The 14,297-nt window shown below is 44.2% G+C and overlaps 1 protein-coding gene across 5 annotated transcripts in view; it reads left to right on the plus strand.

The window, feature by feature from the left end:
* Positions 1-14,297, plus strand: part of IKBKG (inhibitor of nuclear factor kappa B kinase regulatory subunit gamma) — a 107,408-nt gene that overhangs the window by 9,596 nt on the left and 83,515 nt on the right. For all 5 annotated transcript variants that reach the window (XM_077478805.1, XM_077478807.1, XM_077478808.1 and 2 more), the window contains exon 2: positions 1,753-1,857. The gene's annotated coding sequence lies outside the window, so the exon portion shown is untranslated. The remainder of the gene's footprint in view (positions 1-1,752; positions 1,858-14,297) is intronic.

The raw sequence follows: 14,297 nt of genomic DNA on the forward strand, positions 1-14,297 counted from the left end.
GTGTCACTTACCTAACACAGGAGCCAGCGAAGTCACTGCTGTCCCCTGTAGTTCCGAGCGTCCATCTTCTTGGTGGGCCTCGCTGCTCCGGCGCTGTGATTCGCTGGAGCAGCGATGACGTCACTCCCGCGCATGCGCACGGGAGCCGAGACTCGCGGCATTGCCGTCATCGACGATGCCCCGCTTCGTACGCCTGCGCATCTCTGTCTACGGCGCATGCGCCGTAGATAGCGGTGCCCGTCTTCGGGCAAATATCTCCTAAACCGTATAGGTTTGGGAGATATTTCTTGGACCTACAGGTAAGCCTTAATCTAGGCTTACCTGTAGGTCAAAGTGATTTGTAAGGGTTTACAACCACTTTAAGTGGTTAAAGAGGTACTGCAGTCTGCTCACATTATGATTTAATTACACATTTTTGCTATTCTGAAGCTTCCCTCCAACCACTTTGCATATTATTTTATATATACTGTGATTCTCTACTTGCCAAATATACTGTAGAAATCTCCCTCCACTGAGTCTGGCTGCAACCATTTAAACTGTGGGCAGCTGAAGCTGCTGCCTGTTCACTTCCTGGCTTTACACAGACACACACCTCCAGCTCTGCAGCCCTAAAGCTCTCATTGGCCCTCTTATGACTCGCCCCCCCGCCCCCTTCCTGGAGAGACTGCTGTGCATGATGTCATAAGCCTATGGTTTTTACCAGGCAAACAGGAAGTAGGCTGTATAAGGTATTTACTGGCAGGAAAAAATGTTTTACTATCCAAAGTTAAAACAACAAGAGCAGAATGTTTATTACATGGAAAGTCGAAGAAATGACTGAAGGTCCGCTTTAAACTTCCCTCATTTACAAACTGAAGTTCATTCCTTTTGATCTAAAAATGAAAAGTTATGTTTATACTTCTCTACCAGTGCAGACAATGTGGTGAAAAACTTGGCAGGCTGCCGGTGTTTATTTTTTAAATTTTTTTATTTTATTTTGATAGCTGAGTGAGCAGAGAACTCTACACTTGTTACATGAATTCATTGGGGAATTCTGCATAGAGATCGTGAGGGGGGGGGGGTTGAATTGAGAGCACCAATTTTTAACGATTAATCGTGCAGCTCTAATGCACAGGAGTGACTTCACTGCACTCATAATTTACTATCGCTTTGAGCCTGGGTTCACACATATGCAAACAGACATCGCATGTGATTCGCACCACGCTGCTCTGCAGATCACTTTCGATGTCTGTGCAATGCGAATTCAGCCATACAATTGTATGGCTGAACTCTCATAGGATTCACACAAAAAAGGCGCAGGACTTTTTTTTTTTTTTAATTTTTTTTAATTTATTTTTTCCACACCCATGCCATCCGATTCCTGGCCAAATTCACAATTTGCAGTGTTATACGATCTGGGGTGTCATTACCTTTTTATATTGATACCTGCAGCGGTTCCCAGAGTGTAGTGTAAATTGGCTGCGGGGGAGATGTAATGCTGGAACCGACACTAGAATTGCGCTGGTTCTTGCATCGCAATAGTGTGAACCCTAGCTAAGCATTGACAAAACCTAGAAGCTTATTGGTCACCAGGTTTTGGGGAAAATCTCCCCCATTGTGTGTCCCTGACTGTGACATGTCTAATGTCATGGACAATGATGGAGGCTGAAACAGTGGAGGGTGGAAGGCCAGGCTAGGAGTAGAGTCTTTTGTTCCTGGGACCTAATGGTTCGATGGTATGCCAGACTAACAACTGCTTGTCTTGTTCTTTAGCTGAATTCCATTGCACTTGACAGAAGAAAAGAGCGTCCCATAAGATATGACTGATCTGTGATAATCTGACAACCACACACCAAATTCATCTTTATTTTTTATCAGGTAAGTGTTATGTTATTGCAGTTTTTCCTTTGATCGTCACCTTGCTTTAAAGTAGTTGTATGTCCTGACCATAAAAAAAAAAAAAGTAAGGCAAATGCATAATGAGCACTGCATACTAGCTCATTATGAAATGCTTACCTTAGAACGAGGTCCCTGCATCGCATCTCGGTCACCACTGAGGGAGCTGACATGTTGCCTCTGCGTTTTTTTTGTTTTTTTCTGGATTTCGTGGCTCCGGAGCCGCATTGACGTCACTCCTGCACATGCGCAGGAGTCCTTTGTTCCGGCAAGGAGCTCTGGTTTTCTACCTGCATCCGTCTGACCTTTTTGGAGCGTATGCTCATCAGCGGCTGCATGCTAGGTGAATATCTCCAAAACCGTACAGGTTTAAGAGACAATAAAATAGCAAAAAATGTGCAAGAGGAGGATACAACTGTTTTAACTGAGGTACTTTTCTGCATATGTATGTACAGTTTCTTTGTTTAGAATGTTTGTTAACTTACTACTGCCATTACTTTCTCCAGTTTATTTTTTATGTGTGGTGACCTTGGTAACACCTTTACAGTTAAATGGCACAAAGTACTCAAAGTACCAATAAAGAAACCTTCTGTATAACTGTCCAACCAATTAAAATGCAGCCATAAATGAGAGCAGCCATGCAGCCATAAAAGCGATGACCCAGATGGAGCGTTCAAGCTTAAAGCGTAACTAAACCCATTGATCTGTTTCCCAAAACCGTGATATTCAATGCCTGATGTTAATAACTGTCACAGCTGCTTGTGCTCTCAACCAATTGTCAAGCCATCAAATGGCTGTTGTCCTAACTGATCACATGTGGAGCACCTTAGCAACTGCAAATCAATGGTCATGGTTATTTTGAGATTATAATATATATATATATATATATATATATATATATATATATAGAGAGAGAGAGAGAGAGAGAGAGAGAGAGAGAGAGAGAGAGAGAGAGAGAGAGAGAGAGAGAGAGAGAGAGAGAGAGAGAGAGAGAGAGAGAGAGAGAGAGAGAGAGAGAGAGAGAGAGAGAGAGAGAGAGAGAGAGAGAGAGAGAGAGAGAGAGAGAGAGAGAGAGAGAGAGAGAGAGAGAGCGAGAGCTCCCATTCAATGTTTTATTTAACAGAGGAAAAGGGACTAAATGAGGGTGGTTCAATGTTGGGGATACTTTAAAAGTGTATGCAAAGATATAAAATGTCAGACGTGTCCAACTTCCGGTATGTGGAGAACCTTTCCTTGGAGCCCTGGACCGTACTGAGATCCTTTCACTATCCTGAGAAGCCCCAGGCTTGTAACTTTGCCACCCATCTGTCAGAATTGCTTTAAGGATATACCGGCGCATGAAATGGTAAATAAATAGGCCTGAGGGTCGGTGTCACGCCCGTCGACTGGCATGCTCGTTTTCGCACACTAGACAAGCCAAGAGGGGGACACAGACTGTCTGGAACCGATTGACCCCCCTAGCGATTCCCCTGCCCTCTCCTCGCCTGATTTGGGGGAGGGAGGCTCCAGTGTACAGGTAGGAGAGCCAACACTTGCACAAATAATGGACACCATTAAGAGCTGTCATGCAGTGCTGTATACACAAATAGATTATACGAGTAGACTTTGCCATACTAAAAGATGATGTCCACAAAATTAGACAGTCACCAATGCTGAACAGAGTATCAATGCAGTGGAAGATGATCTTAACCCACTGATGGTAGAGGTGAGAGATGTAGCAGCGGACCACAAGTCCCAGGGGGCCAAACTGGGTGATATTGAGGACCGGCTCCGAAAGAATAACCTCCACTTCCTGGGATTCCCCAAAGGACCGGAGGGCAAATGCTCTGAAGAATTCCTAATATCCTAGCTAAAGCAAGCCTTTGGAGCTGATTGCTTTTCCCACCTATTTCCTATAGAGAGGGCTCATAGCGTTCCTTTTTACGGGCCTCTCAGCCGGGTAGATACCCCAGGCCCATGCTTGCCTGCTTCCTGTACTTCAGGGATAAAGAAACTATCCTGCGCAAGGCCCCCACCATGCCGTATTCGATGTACAACAATAACCGCATTACTATATTTCCAGATTTTTCTGCTGGGACACAGAAGCAACAGGCAGCCTTTCAAAGTGTGAAGCAGCGCCTGAGAGAGCGCAGTTTACCTTTTATAGTATGCTGTATCCGGCAAGGCTAAGAGTGGTGCACAATGGTAAAATGCAATTCTTCACCTTTCCTAAAGAAGCAAATCTTTGGATAGAATCATTGGGGTCTGCATAACACCCTCTTACAAGTTCACTGGAATGATATATCCACCCGGGAACTGATGGGGATCCTCCAAGCTAATGGCCTGTATGTTTTATTAAAGGATTTCAAGAATACAGAGGGAAATGCAACATCAAACAGCTGTCAGTACAAAATAAGAACAGTCATTTAGATAATATATAACAGAGGCCGAAGCCTTAAAAGTAAGGTTACAGTGCTACCAACTTTACGAGTTTACAGTATAATAGGTGTATAGATCAAGGGAGGGAAGCTACGAGAGGGGGCGGGATGACGAAGGACCCTGAGAGTGGGCAGTCTAGGTATATTGGTATATCGCACCATAGGAGTTTCTCACTGGGTCTAGGGTAAGTGGGGTCTCAGGAGCGCCTATACCAGACAGAGGTACTCCATGGGAGTCCCACAAGGGGGGGAGGGGAGAGAAGCACCTTGGCATCTTTAAGGGAGAATGTTTTAGTGCAATCGAGAGTAAAACATTCCACATACCTATTTGAGAGGGCATTGTGCTATTGGAAGGTACTGCCAAGAGGATAAAGCCAGACAGTTTTTGAGCGTGTTTGGAGATGCTGGGGAATGGCAAACCTAAAAGAGAGTGGATTGAATTTAGAGGAAAATTGGTTTCAAAAAAGATTTTTCAGGTATGTATGAATAGAGGACCAAAAAGGTTGAATGATGTGACATTCCCAGAAGATGTGAAAATGAGAGCCAGTATTATCCCGGCACCTCCAACACAACGGAGAGACCTCAGGGTCATATTTTTGTAGAACCTCCCGGAGTTCTATACCAGAATAATAAAAATGTATAGGTTGTCTCCCTCTGCTCCACACACCGTGAAGATTTGGAAGCAACTTCCCATATTTTCTGCCACCAAGGGATTGGGATGGGTTGTTTGATGATCTAGAACCATTTTCACATATAGGAGTGGCCCATGGTGGTGAGAGGAGGGACCTCATGCAGATATTTGGAGTAGGTTTGTCCAAGGTAAGGGTGGATTTTTTTGGAGCTAAAATAATTAATTTGGAGGTAGAAGTAGAATTAACTTTTGGGGACCTGGAATATCCGTTGTTTCCTCGCAAGATAGGAGTGTGTGAAAGAGTGGATGTACGATGTGTCCACGGGAGCATCCGAGTATAAGATAGACTATCGGGTATTTCAGGTTTAAACAGCACATTTAATAGGGGTGGAACGCTGAGAGCATTTCCTCCATATAGAAAGAGTGAAGGTCATTGGTGTAGGCATACGTTTCTAAGTTTGTTCAAACCATAGAGCAGGGGTGCACCGGGGTAGTAATGCTCATCTCGATTTCTGACCAGATGCTTGATGCCATTCTATGTGACCAAACAATGACCAGTTTTAAATGGGTAGCAAAGTAATATTTAAGGAGATCTGGGGCTCTCAGTCCACTCCTGGATCTAGGGGCAAGCACGACTGAACTAGCTAGCCGATGGGCTTTATAGTGCCAAATAAAGTTGAGGAATGACCTCTGGGCCGCGTTAAGTTGGGGCATTGGGACAGGAATCGCTAATGTTTTTAATAGATAGGAGTCTCAGCAGGCTAGACATCTTCAGGACATTGATGCGGCCCAGGAGAGAGATGGGATATGTGTCCCATTGTCGCAAGAGTCGGTCAATGTCACGGAAGAGCGAGGAAAAGTTGGCCTGATAGAGGCTTGAATATGAGATGGTTAGGTTAATTCCTAAATATTTGAGGGAATTCGTGCACCAATGATGGGAATAATTTTGCTGTAGGGTCATGAGATCTGAGAGTGGAATGAGTACAGGCAGAGCTTCCTTTTGCTGGTGTTGATCTTATATCCTGAAAGAAAGATAAATTCCTTAAGCAGGGCGTGTAGGTTGGGGAGGGAAGTGTGGGGTCTGGTCAGTCAACAGAATGTCGTCTGCGAATAAGGACAGTTTGTATTCGTTTTGGCGTAAGGATACCCCCTGGATATCGGGGTGAATGCAGGTGGCTGCAGCTAGGGTTTCCAGACAGGATGAAAAGTAGGGGAGATAATGGACACTCCTATCTGGTACCATTGCTCAGGGAGAAGGGTGGCGATAAGTAGGAGGATAGTTGGACTTTTTAAGTAGGGTCGGGAGTATAGAGCATGTAATGCAGCAATGAATGGACCTTCAAAACCATATTTGGCGAGTGTGGCAAACGTAAAGGGCCAGCTGAGCCTGTCAAATGCTTTTTGTGCATCTAGGCTCAATATCAGAGCTGGGTGTGTGGTTTTGTTTAATAAGTCAATAGAGTCTATGGTGGGTCTTGTGTTTTATCGCCTGCATGCCTGGCTGTCACAAAACCTACTTGATCCTGATGCATGAGTCTTGGTATTAAGTGGGGATGGTCGATTAGCTAGGATCTTTGTGAATATTTTGTAATCCGAATTGAGTAGTGCAATGGGCCTATAGTTATCTGGAAGGGAGGGATGTTTTCCAGGTTTTGGGATCACGGAAATATGGGCATGAGGAAATTGAGGGTGTGGTTAGGTGCCCTTAAATATGGAGGAGAATAGGATGCGGGCTCAGAATTAGAAGAAAAGTTTTATAATGGGAGTATGGCAAGCCATCAGGGCCGGGAATTTTTAGGTAGGGAGAGTTTGCACCACTTCCGCTAGTTCCTCAGGGGTGACTGTCGAGTTCATAGATAAAAGCTGGTCAAGAGAGTTTGGGTAGATGAAGGGAGTCAAATTTCTCTTGTGTAAAATTGTAGTGGGGATCTGTTTGCAGTAGAATTTGCGAAAGACTTTGACATTGTCAAAGGGCAGTAGGTGGGGCTATCATCAGGTTCTCTGAGAAAATTTGGAGATGAGTGGAATGGTTGAGGTTTTAGTTTGTTTACCAACATCCTATGAGGTGTGTTGGAATATTGGTAGAATTTCTGTTTGGACCACAGGAGGGATTTGTCAATTTTTTTCATGTCCTAATGATCTAAGTTGATTGCATAGAAAGATAATGGCTCGGAGCCCGGCCAACGTGGGGGAAGAAATGAAAAGTTTCTCGGCTTTGCGGAGTTTGGAGAGAATAGAGGAACGTTGTTGTGCTGCGTCTCTTTTCAGGCGAGAGCCTGTGGCAATACAATGTCCCAGAAAAAGACAGCTTTATGCGCTTCCCATAGGGTGGAGGGCCCCGAGACCGTATTGGCATTCAGCTGAAAATATTCAGTAAGACTATCGGATAGTTCTCTGATTTCAGGGATTCTGAGGAGGGTTTCATTGAGGCCCCATTGGCAAGTTCTAGGGGATGCGGAGGAGAGGGCAATATCTAGGTGTATTGAGGAGTGATCTGACCAGGAAACGGGATTGATTTCAGACGAGGCCGCGGACGTTAGGAGGGGTGAGGAGATTAAAAAAAAGATCCAATCTAGAGAAAAGTTTGTGGAGGTGTGAATAGAATGTATATTATTTGTGCGTGGGGTGTTTGATCCTCCAGATGTCTAATAGGTGTTTGGCTCTAATGAGTTTACAGAATGATTTGGAAAGGCGATCCGAGTTAGAAGGGGTCTTTCATGGGGAACAATACTTGTCTGTCTTTTTATTGTGGGACATGGTCATATTGAAATCTCCACCGATCACTATGAAGGGTTGAGAAAGTTTTGTCTAGGGTGTCAAACACGGTGGTAAGGAAGTGGACCTATCCAGAGTTGGGAGCATAAACATTAACTACCGTAAGGGATTAGGAGAGAAACATGCAGTCCAGGATAATAAATCTGCCATGGGGGTCCAAGTAGGAAGATTTGATTCGTAAGGGACAGGAACGGTTAATTACATTGTGTACATTTTACTTTACTTCCGTCTTCAGTAATCCTGTCCAAGGGCTATTGGGCTAAGATGTCTAGATCTACTATCAGTGCAGTTCGCTTATTGCTCTCCTGAATACCACATACTTGCCCTTGATCTTCCTGTCTGGCTGGACTGGGAGGAATACCCCCCTCTAGAGTGACTTTATTTACATAGTTTGGGGTGAAAGCCCATGGGATGTTTGGGGCTACGGGCAGGGTGGGGGGAATGGGGTTTGGGATACTCTGTTTTGGAACACATTTGCTTACTTTTTGTTAGTTCTATATGTTTATTTTTTTTTTTCAAAAGGTTATGTACGCTTTCTACTAATGCCAACAGCTGTCCTACTGCAAACAGGTGTGTCTCTCATTGATGCCCCCAGTTATGGGGTGGGGTGTAGAGTGGAGTACTCTGTCCCCACCTGGGAGGCTCTTTACCCTGCCTTCCACATGTTTTTCTGCAGCCCCTTTAGCCTTCATTACTCCGAACATCAGTGACATGCAGACTCTTAATCTGATATCATGGAATGTGAGAGGCCTCAACTCCAGGATTAAGAGGGCTTTAGTTTCTAAATGCATCCAAAAACATAACCCAAGTATTTTCCTCCAAGAATCGCATCTGGTCAGCTCCAAAACGCTAGCCCTTCATAGGGCATTTGTGGGCAGAGCATTCCACTCTACGTATTCAAACTATGCTAGGGGGTACCGGTATCGGTTTTGATGTCCAAATCGCTACTGTGCACTACCAAGACAGTCAAAACAGATCCTCTTGGCAAGTTTGTAATCTTAGTTCTTGTCATTGATAATAGACCATTCACATTTGTGGAGGTGTATATACCGTCTCCGTTTACAGTGGGGGTCTGGGAAATGTTGATGACCGAGGTGCTCCAGGTGGCGAAAGGACCTCAGCGTGGTGGTGTCACCGGAAATGGATAGGTACGAAATGGCAGCCAAAGGCAGCTGCCCTCTGGAAGCATGTGTAAAATCTTATGATTTAGTGGAGGCATGGAGGTGGAAAAACCCAGACACTAAGGCATATTCTTGTTACTACTCCACATTTTAATACTTTTTTCTAGATTAGATCTGTATTGTCTCTAGGGAACTGTTACCAAGAGTGGTGGATGCCCAGTACCTCCCCCGTGCTATCTTGGATCACTCCCCCCCTGCAGATCACCATTGATATGGAGAGGCCGAGAGGGTTTGTTTTATGGCAGCTGAGCCCACTTTGGTTCAAGGAGGAACTCTTTCAGAGATCCACGATGACATCCATAAATAACCTCTGAATAGAACACAGAGATAATGTACCAATAGGGATTACCTGGGATGCATTCAAGGCCATGCTTAGAGGGTCTATCTCTGGAGTCAGTAAACTGTTTAGATCGGATAGGGAATGGAAAGTGAGGGAGTCTCAACAAATTGTTATGGATGCTGAAGTAGAATGTATTAAAAGCCCTAATCCAGATACCCATAGGGCCTGGAGGGAGGGAGTTTGTCAATTGGACTTGAAAAACAAAACAAAAAACAAAAACAAATGTACCAATCACAATGCATCTTTGAATTTTGGTAATAAAAATAGCAGAATATTGGCCTACCTAGCTCATTGGCAACAAGTGCCAGCTTCTATTCCACGCATATGATATCCTACTTAAACTTTGTACAACACAATCAGACATAGCCAACGCTTTTGTAGAATTTTACTGAATGGTACGGCACCCATACAGAAAGTCTGGCACCTAGACAATTAGAGGTGTACAAAAAGGCCCTTGACCAGGGTGTGCTCCCTGAGGGAGGCATTGATTGTGCTTATCCCTAAGCCACACAAAGACCATGAGCTGTGTGAACCATACAGGCCCATATCGCTAATCAATGTTGATGCTAAAATACTAGCCAAACTACTTGCCACATGACTGAACAAAGTAATAGCTTCAATTATTGATCCTGATCAGACAGGTTTTATACCTGCACCGTCAACGCCCATTAATCTATGTCGCCTCTTTACTAATGTGCAATCTGAAGGACCTACTCCAGACACTCGGGTAGTGGTGTCATTAGATACCCATAAAGTATTTGACTCCATTGGATGGCCATATCTGATAGCGGTCCTTGGGCGGCTCGGATTCGGTCCCAGATTTATAGCCTGGGTGCAACTATTGTGTGCCAAACCAGTAGCCTGACTGAGGGTAAATTATAGAACCATTGGCGGCTCTCTTGAGGGCGGATGAGGTAGTCGGATGTAAGGTCAATGAGCGAGTGGAAGAAAATCACTTTACGCTGATGACAAGCTTATCGATTTGGCAGAGGCAGAAGTATTCCTGACCACAGCCTTGGACAGGATCTCTGGGTTCGGGGAATATTCTGGATTCAAGGTGAAACGAAATAAGTCTGTAATCCTACCTTTCACCTCCAAATATATGCCTAAATTACACCCGGGGGTCCCACTGCAGGTGGTTTCCCACTTTCGATACCTGAGGATTGAGATCCAGCTACTATTGAACACGTATAAATAACAACCTATCTGTTGGTGGGGTGCCTAAGTGAGAATTTGCTGACATGGCATAAGCTGCCTCTTAACCTCCAGGAAAGAATAAGCATATACAAAATGATCTATCTCACCAGATTTCTTTACTTGCTCTGGCATGCTGCAGTTTATGTCTCTAAGAAAATGTTCACAGAAATTAATAAGATGCTTCTATCTTTCCTTTGGGGAGCTAAACCAGCTAGAGTGTCACTGGACATATTGTACTTGCATATACCAGTATGGGGTCGGGCATTGCCAAACCTGCAGTGTTACTACCTAGCGACCCAATTAACGCATGTGCATTGGTGGGACTTCCCAAAAATGGGTATTGCCTCAGTGGCCATTCAGGCAGCGCAGGTACACTCATATGAGGCTAGGATTAACATTTTATATAGAAATGGCCCATATCCTGCACAAGGAGCGGGTATATTAAAATTATCATACAAAATATTCCAAATATGTAACGCTAGGATGGGAGGCAGCAGCCGGACCACTTTCCCAAATGCCCCCTTGTGGCATAACCCTCAACTTGGTGAGATATTCAAGATGGAGCATATTGGGCAACAGACGGCGTCAAATTTTCCCATCAACTGTTCAGGGAGGGGACCTTTTAGAACGTTCCTGGATCTAAAGTCCGAATAGAAGATACCAAACGTGTTCTTCTTCCGATATTTACAACTACATCATGCAGCAACAGCACAATATCGTCGGGGAGAGGTGGTGCTTCTCCCCTCAAGTATGGAAAAACTGATAGCCGAGGAGGACCACTCCAAGCTTATTTCCAAATACTACTTCACCCTACTGACATCCTCTTCCACTAGAATGGAAAGGGTGACTGCACAATGGAACGCTTATTTTTCATCCATCACAGAAGAATCCTGGTCTGAGGCCCTGGATTCAATGCTGCCATCGATGATCTCAGCCAGAGACAAATGACCACAGTTTAACTATTTGCACAGAATATATTCTACACCACAACGGTTGCATAAAATGGGAAGGCAGGATTCACCTGAATGCCATAGATGTAGGGGTGCAGTAGGATACTTCTTTCATATGGTGTGGCAATGTCCCCTGGTAGTAAGATTCTGGAAAGCAATCCTCCAATACTTGGTGGCCCTGGCCAGATGTCTGTTGGGTGATCTGGAGGAAGAAAGGAATATCTGAATCGCAAAAAACACTGTTGAGAATACTTTTTTGTTATGTTAAGGAAGGACCCAATCCCTTCATCTCTACAAAACTGGCTTGTTAACAAAGCACTTCCACTGTATAAATTATTGTACATAATTGTGCTAGAGGCTAGGCAGCTAGAGGCTGCCCTAAAAAGTTTTGGAAAATTGTGGGCAGGATGGCTGAAATACACCTCAGGTGATGAAGCAGTAGGATAAGGGAGGAGAGATGGTAGCGGGATCAGGATGGCTAAGAATATACTATAGACGAGATCTCGCGAACTTGGACATGGATGAAGATGCCTTAGAATATATATCACACACCGAGAAAGGAATACAATTTGAAGCTGATAACTATGTGATAGATTAATTTTATTGCCAAGATATTATAAATATAAGATGTGACACACATAGTGTAAGCATATATTTAAGTAATGAATGTGTGCTGTTGCGTTTTTATACTACTTATTTACAAATAACTGTGAAATGTAATGTACATTATCTTGGTTAACCTAATAAAATTTACCCTTTTAAAAAACAAAACAAAAAAAAACAAAACAAAAAAAGATGTGTTTTGAATAGATGACTAAAGCTGCTTTTTTTTTTTTTTTTTCTTCTCCCCCCCCCCCCCCCCTATTTGTGGTCTGTAGCCTCTCTGACCGGGTTCGACCCTCTTTGTCCCAGTCACTACTGTCGCTGAAGTGGGAGATGAGAACAGTTTTGCATAGTTGCATTGGTCCAACTTGGACCAATATTAGTATGTATGTCTCATACCTGGCAGAACCTTTTGGAAGCTGGAAATCGCGGATACACTGCTACTCAAGTGATCTGCACTAGCTTCCAGGTCCCATGCCGAGTGTCTACCCTGCTGCTTCTTGAACACAGGAGGTTTCTTGCTTGGCATGGGCATCATGCAGAAAACACTGCTTTGTTCAAAAAACAAAACCTTTATACTTGCCTAGGTGGATGCAGCATAGATCCAATCTGTCCCCTGCTGCCTCTACGCTAAGGACTGAGCGATCAGACCGTTGATCACTCTCGGTCTTCAGTAAGCAGAGAGATGTTGACTTTTGGGCAGCGGCTCTGTGCTGTGCCCTTCCACTGGAGCTCTGAGCTGTGGAGGGGCCAGGAGCAGCTGGCTCAGGCTCTGTGGCTCACTGAGAGGTCAAGCCAGCTGCCAGCCCAGGCATCGGGGGAAACCTAAACTAAAGTAGGGGTTTCTCCAGATTCTAGTCTGGCTGAGGGACAGTGCAGAATGAAGTGCACTCTTCTGATCCACAGAAGTAAGGCCAAAAGCGATTTGGCCCTTCTTTTAAAGCGGAGGTCCAATGATATATAGACATCCCCCTTTTTTTTTTTTTTTTTTTTTTATGCGCATATCTTAGCATCATAATATACACTAATGGCACTCATGATTCTTATAAATTGCGCCGCTACTTTTAATATTTTAAATCAAAAATTACCTTTTTTATATTCTTCTTTGTTGGCAGTTCCCATTTTGCTTGTGGACATGTGAAGCCCACAAGCATAATCTTCTGGGATACGGTGCTGTTGAATGACCAGCATGCATTGCCCTTTCTCTCACACGCGCAGTATGCAAAGCTCGCAACGCAGGAACCTTCTCAGGTTACCATCGCGCTGGGCGGCATCATCATAATCTCACAATGATGAGCGGCGTTAAACCAAACTGACTCCTGGGGAATTATGTTACACAGCTCCCAGGAGACAGTGCGCCATCGGATATGATGGAGATATCCATGGGTGGGAGAAGGCGTAAGCGACGTGGAAAAGCTAACAATCTAGGTAAGTTGACAGTATACTCCAATGTCCCTTCTCTTCTCCGGAGAAAACTGGAGCATCCACTTTCAGGTTTTGGTGTATGGACTAATTCACCTGTACAGCATGTGTTTATGCAAAAAGGATTAACTGATGTTTATTGCAACTGTTACCAGCAGCTTGGTAAAAATCGATGACCTGCTGACAGGCGCAGTGGCTTTACAGATATTCCCACATGGCTGTGAGAGGGGTTCCCTGCAGCCTGTTAAAAATCCATGACAGGAGCAGCTGTATGTATGTTCCTGCACATCAGAGCATTTACATCTGTTCCGGGATGGGTACACAACTCTGGATGCAGACAGAGCGTATCCAGGACCATTCATCTGTTCTGTACGGCTGTAAATGCCCTGATGTGCAGTAAGCTCCATACAACTGCTTCTGCCCTTTGATATTTGTCACTTCCAGCTGCCTAAACACATACTCTACAGGCTTCAGAGCCTGGGTGAATGTCCCTCAACAATGAACTTCACTTATTTACTCCCTTAGTCTTCCGACTATGCCTTTTTGATTTATCATGTCTGTACACTAAATGTAAAAAAAAAAACCTGTAGCTCCTACCAGAATTTGTGATATACAGGACACCACTCCCTGTGCAATGAGGGGCGGTGGAGGTGTTCTCTCTTCTGGGCCAACAAAACTTCTCCTCATAAATTGTTCAGTATGGTGAGGGTTGCCTGAAGAAAATAAAAACAAATCCAGCTGCCATATTTAAGGACTGGTAATCTGCAATATATATATATTACATGTGTTCTTGGGTTAAGACGCTCTCTTTTAGGCAGCCATATTACATAGTGGATTGATGGGTCCAAGCACTGACAGCGCAGAAAAAGCTGAAATGTGTCATGGCTATTAGGCTTTTTTTTTTAT

This window comes from Lithobates pipiens, unplaced genomic scaffold (assembly GCF_037356315.1).
Source record: "Lithobates pipiens isolate NorthernLeopardFrog02 unplaced genomic scaffold, aLitPip1_a1.2 Scaffold_1, whole genome shotgun sequence".
Classification (NCBI taxonomy): Eukaryota; Metazoa; Chordata; class Amphibia; order Anura; family Ranidae; genus Lithobates; species Lithobates pipiens.